The sequence below is a fragment of the Xenopus laevis genome, chromosome 2S (genome assembly GCF_017654675.1).
Source record: "Xenopus laevis strain J_2021 chromosome 2S, Xenopus_laevis_v10.1, whole genome shotgun sequence".
Lineage (NCBI taxonomy): Eukaryota > Metazoa > Chordata > Amphibia > Anura > Pipidae > Xenopus > Xenopus laevis.
Genome location: NC_054374.1, coordinates 93,731,405 through 93,737,830, shown reverse-complemented (window position 1 = coordinate 93,737,830; position 6,426 = coordinate 93,731,405).

Here is a 6,426-nt window from a genome sequence, read left to right as displayed (position 1 = left end):
TATTAACTGATTCATTTTGATTTTTTCCAATGACAGTATCCCTTTAAGAACAAGGTCCAAGCTAGGTATTGTGTTCATTTCTCCAATGGAACCATCTGGTTCATCCAAGATGCCATATTGTAGCACCATTGGAAACATAATGTAACATGCCTTCCTGATTGTTGCAAGAGGAAACACCATGTACTTCCCCAAAATACATGTTATTAATGTTGCCAAAATTTATTAAAATGTTGCCAAATTCCCCTTTTAAGAAAGGAGAATGTTTCTGTAAGATACAAATGATTGCATACTCACTGAAGTATGCATAGCACATTTTTGTAAGCCTATGGATGAGAACTGTATTTGCCTCAAGATTTCATGAATTCCTTTTAAAAAGTCCATTTAGACCAACTCTGTTTTAACATCATGGCTATTGTTTGAGATTAATGCACAATTCCAAGCATAAAAAATAACTATTTACTGTAAAGTCTGACATTGCCTGGAAAGAAGGTATAAACACATTTAAAGTATGAATTATTTGTAATGAGGTTGAAATAACCAAAGCACTTACAATTAAACCACAAGAATATCTTTACTGTTTAATAAAGACTAAATATTTCTTGTGCCAACTGAGATGCTTACAATTAATTGTTAAACCCTATATAATCCATTAATGCTGCTAAAACATTTCTCATATTTGTAAATTATGGAGAAACAATGTACTCATTAAAGGGACAGCTTACTGTTCAATAATATTTTTTAAATGGCTCTTTGCCCTCATGACATTCCTCCTAACATCTGTAAGAAGCACATTTTTAAGAGACATTTACTGTATGTCCCCATGGTTGCAAATACAAACAACCAAAGCACTTGTTAGCATGAGGAAGGGTTCAGATTGCTGGATCACCTAGGCAATAAGCCTGGGCAGTCTATGTAACGGGCCCGAAGGCGCAGCAGTAATAGTTGCGGACCAAAGAGGAGACAAAACCAGGTTCGAAGTACAAAAGGGTTTATCCAGAAGAATCGTCAGGGTACAGGCAAAATATCAGTTCAGGCGGCAAACAACGGAGACAAGGAAACTGGCAAAGATCGGTACACAGAAAATCAGAATAGGAAATCACACCCAAGAACACAAGTCAATGGAACCTATAATTGGGCAAGGAAGAAAAGGGCAATGGGGTTTAAATAGTCCATGGCTTGGCGCCAAAATGTCGACGCGCTAGTGTCAGACGCAGACGCCAGCGTCCCCACGCTGACGTCCTGACGCCGGCGCCCGATTCTGACGCCGGCGTCCGTTCCGTCGCCGGCGACCAATCCCAGATCGTGAAGATGCCGATGTCACAGGACAGCGCCCAGCAGGAGCCATGCGGTGGAGCAGAAGGTCGCCATCTTGGACGCCATCTTGGGTGAGTGTCATAGTTTCCATTACAGTCTAAGCCTTTTGTGCTGGAGAAGAACTAAGAGGCATTGTCCAGTGTTTGTCCCTGTTGATTATTTCTTCTCATTTTATTTGTACAGGTACCTGGATGAGATGAATAGGCGTGGTTAGGCAGTAACAAAAATATGTGTAAGCACAGAAACTACAACATACTGTAGGTCTCTCATTTGTATTTTCCATAAACTTCTGTAGTTCTGACTCTTAACCCAGGGTGTTGCAATGATGTCTGGAGACATTAAAGCAAGGAATTTGCAAGGATATTTGCAGAAGGTGCTCACTGCATGCCCCATCTAGAAGCAGAGCATCACATATTTTATTACTGTATTTAAAGTTATGGTTTAGGTTAAAAGTAAAAATAAAAGAAATTAATTCATACAGTCCATTAAAAGTGTTATTTTTGTTAACAAATAATTATATAGTAGATATGGAGTATCTACAGTGGAGTGTTCCCTAATATCGCAAGGGCATTTTATTTGAATTTCAACATAAAAATTGAAAATGTTTTGCTGTGCATGAAATAAACAGGCAACAGGATACTTTGATTTCATCTGCACTCACAATATTAAATGTTTGCTTTGGGATAAACTTTATTCTCCAAATAAAGACTGTCTGGCTTGGATGTTAGTAACTCAATCTATTGATAATACTTTTGCTTTTTGTTTTGTAAACAAAAGAAAAAGTATATATTTATAGGGATGTAGCGAACCGCCGATAATGTGTTCGCGAACGCCGTTCGCGAACACCGGCAAAAAATGCGAACAGTTCGCGAACAGTTCGCGAACTTCGAACATCCGAAAATCGTTAGATTCGAACGATCGAAGGATTTTAATCGTTCGATCGAACGATTTTCGTTCGAATCGAACGATCGAAGCCATTCGATCGAATGATTTCATTCAATCCAATGGCTTCGATCGTTCGATTCGAACGAAAATCCTTCGATTTTAGCGATCGAATGGTCGAATGGTCGAACGATTTTGACGCGAACGCCTATTGGCGAACGTCGCGAACAGTCCGCGACATCCCTATATATTTAATCACATATGGTGGGGGTTCTCATTGGCAGCAACTGACATGTAAGTCATGTTATGGTTGTAACACTAGTTCACACTGAAATAAATGGGGGTTAACATCACAGCAATCTTTAGAGAGAAAGACTTTTTTCAGGTACTGCCTTGCTGCCTGTATGTGGTCTTCCACTTAAAATGCAGAGAGCTGGAACACAATAAAGTCAAAGCAGCAGGCATTCCGAACACTGATTGCTTTATTTTAGCTGCAGGCAGGGTTATGAAATGCCTAGATAAACTATATCTCACAATAAAAAGAAGAAATTGTTTGATTTTGCAAGAATGAGACTACTGTTACACAATCTCAAACAGAAATAATCGACCAAATGATGCTAGAAAATGAATTTTTAACACAACATTAGCTTTTATTGTTAGGTTTCTTTTTCTAATCATTGGCATTACATGTACTGCATTACTGTCATTTTTCTAATTTTTAAATCCAAAACTGCACTCACTATCAATTCATTCTCTTACATATGTTGAGCATTAGAGGGAGGCTTGAACAGAAGTCTGAAACTTCAACTGTAGCATCATTACCCAACATGATACCCATGAGTTAGTTTGGTAAAAATAATCCATGCCCAAGTGCAGAATTTTTTTCCTCCTAAATTATAAATATTACCGCAGCATGATGATGGTAAGCAAATATAAAAAATTTCAAAGAAGTGTAAAGCAGTCTCTGTGCAGAAAACATCTTTTTGAAAATCATCATGTTCCTTCTAATTCTTTCTTGGTTATGTGCGCAATTAAAAAAATATTAATAAAAACTGTGTGCTCAGTTCAGAATTAATAAAACATTTTGTGTTTTCACACAAAAGTCGCTGTTCGCACCACAATTTGTTGCGTGCTCTGACCTCAAAATTTATGTGCGAGCGCACGATTGCACACCTTAGTAGGAACATTGACCTCCATAGCTGGTTTGGTCCCTTACCAGACATATGTAGCTATAATAACATGTGTCTCTCAGAATGTCAGATGCCAATGTCCACCAATCCACTGCAGTCAAAACATTCAAAACCACAGCATCCAGGTCTGGCTGTTTGCATAACATTTTAATAGATGCTGTCAACTTCCATTGCAAGTTTTATGCTGATTATTCTATGTTTTGGAATTCCTGATCAGACCAATAAAATAATCACAATAATATAATATGAAATAAAATTAAAAAGCCCCCATGTCAATTAAACCCATACAATTGTTCCTCTACATTTCCAATATATGCTTAATTAGGCCATGTGGCTAGGAGATGAGGAACAGAGAACCTGAAAGAGTTTCACATGGATCTGGGTGCTTTATCCAGTACTGAAAGTTTACAATTCTTTAATATATGTTACCCTTGCAAAATTACATGTTCAGTTCATTTTGTAAGTGAAAAGAGGTAAACATCTTCTGCAGGAATCAGTATGTTATAAAACAATATAATTGCAGATATTAATGAGCAGTTAAATTTCTTTCATGAACTTTAATAAAAAAGGAACCAAGAAAATAGTAATTGTGGCATGTGCCAACATTTGGACACCCTAGTAGATCAGTATTGAGTAATGACATTGTAAGGGATAACGTAGGGGGCGCTGTGGAGGCAGCAGGAGGAAGGCGAGTCTTTCAGGCAAGAGCTGGCTGAACCCACGGGAAACAGACAAACAAAGGACAGGAACAAGGTGATGAGGGTGATGAATCAGACTGGAATAGGACGGAGAGGGCAAAGATCAGGACTGGACTAGAGAGGATGGAGAGGGCGAAGGTCAGGACAGGAACAGACTGGATAAGGACTGGACCTAGCGGGTGTAGATCAGATCAGGAGGCAGGAGCAGACTATAGAACAGGAGGACTGAAGTAGAAGGAGACTGGAGCAGAATAGAGAATGGAGCAGAATAGCAAGAGGACTGGATAGCAGGAGAGGACTGGAGCGGAGAGGACCAGAAAGGCAAGTTCAGGATCAAGGCAGAATAAGATTAAGGCAAGATCAGGATTGGAGTGAGGAGCAGAGCAAGATTAAGAATAGCAATGAAAAGCTGAGCAAGGTTAAAAGTCAGAACAAGAAGTAGGAACAGGCAAGGCAAGGTCAGATCAAGGTCAAAGCAGAAATAGGTTAAGGCAAGGTAAAAGGTAGGACTGAAGCAGAACTGGGAGGGAAGACAATGCTGGAACAGAACAAGGAAAGATAAGGGGGAAAGGTTCATTGCTGCTGCTGGGCTGGGGGCTGCAAAGGCCAGGTAATATATAGTGAGCGGCCCTGGCAGGCTGCTCACCTGGCCCAGTGGTAAAGACATTGAACCAGAAGCCCAAAGGTCCATGGTTCAAATCCCAGCAGAGCCTTACAGACATTTATAAGTCATTTGGGATTTAATTGGTTTAAAGACTGAACTGTCTAAAGATTATTCGGCCGTTTGAGAAGAGAATTAGATTTTAACCTAAACATACAGATCAATCTTAGTACCTTCTTAAACAGCAAGAGATGCACTTCTGTCCAGACTCTAATCATTGTGGTCTCTCCTGATAATGATGTTTGCTAGCATCTAACAAAAGTGCTATTGTTTTGGAAAATTCAGGGAAAATTATTTGCAAATGCTCAGTAGCATCAGCCCATTATCAGATCCATGACTCTGGCCTGGTGGGTCTGTACGGTCATCTGCATTCCTTGGTTTTAAACTGTTGCCATAAAGAATTGCAAGGTTTACTTCCACTGCAAATATTTGAAATTTATATAATGTGAGTCTTATTGAAATAAAATTAATACAATATAAATCTAAATGACTGACAGTTCTCTATTATTTGCTAATTCATACCTGCAACTAAATAAATAGTGATGGGCGAATAAATTCGCCAGAAACGAGTTTGCGGCAAATTTCCACATTTCGCCGCAAGGGAATTAATTTGCAAAACTGCAGCAGAAATTTGCTGCCAAATTAAGTGGCACGTGTCAAAATAGACGCGTATCAAAATTATTTGGGCGCCTATTGGCTTTAATGCATTTTTAGAATTTTTCGATGTTTCGCTAATTTTGCACAGATTCACCCATCACTATAAATAACACTTAGGGGCAGATTTACTAAGGGTCGAAGTGAATTTTCTAAGCTAAAAACTTTGAATTTCAAACTATTTTTTGGGTACTTCAACCATCGCATAGGCCTAAATTCGACTTCGCTTCGATTCGAAGTGAAAATACTTCAACTATTCGACCATTCGATAATCAAAGTACTGTCTCTTTAAAAATCTTCGACACTTCGCCACCTTAAACCTGCGGAATTGCTATGTCAGCCTATGGGGACCTCCTACAACATATAGCCAACATTTGGCTACGTTTTTAGAAGTCGAAGTATAATCGTTCGAATCTTCCATTCGAAGTACGATCGTACGTTCGTAGTACAATCGCAGTACGATCGTAGGATGTCAAAAATCCTTCGAATTCTACTACGAATATTGAAGTATGCAATTCGATGGTTAAATTTCCAAGTTTTTTCCACTTCAAAATTCGACCCTTGATAAATCTGCCCCTTACAGTAGGTAACCTTTTTTTCACATGACCATAAAATGTTTTTACTATACATAAGATTCTGTAGAGTCCTTTTGCAAGAAAAGTTGTTGCTAGTGAACAATTGCCAAAAAGCATTTAAAAATCTAAACTTTGACTAATTGCATTTTAATTTCTCCAGACAGGTTAACCATTAAAATAATTGCAACACTAATTAACTTAACCTAATTACTGCATTACCAAGACAGAGATAAAATGCAGGCACGTAATATGTTAGCTATATTGGATACATCAAAAGAAAAGGCACTGCAGAATATTATTACAAGGAGATTACAATTGGGGTATGTTTTGCAAATATTGTACCTGATACACGAGGAGTGCAAAATGCAATGGCTACAGTACTGCCTGAGTTTTGCATAGTTGTATTCATGAGAAGACTTGAGGTGGCATGCAAGTTAGAGACTTCAACTAAG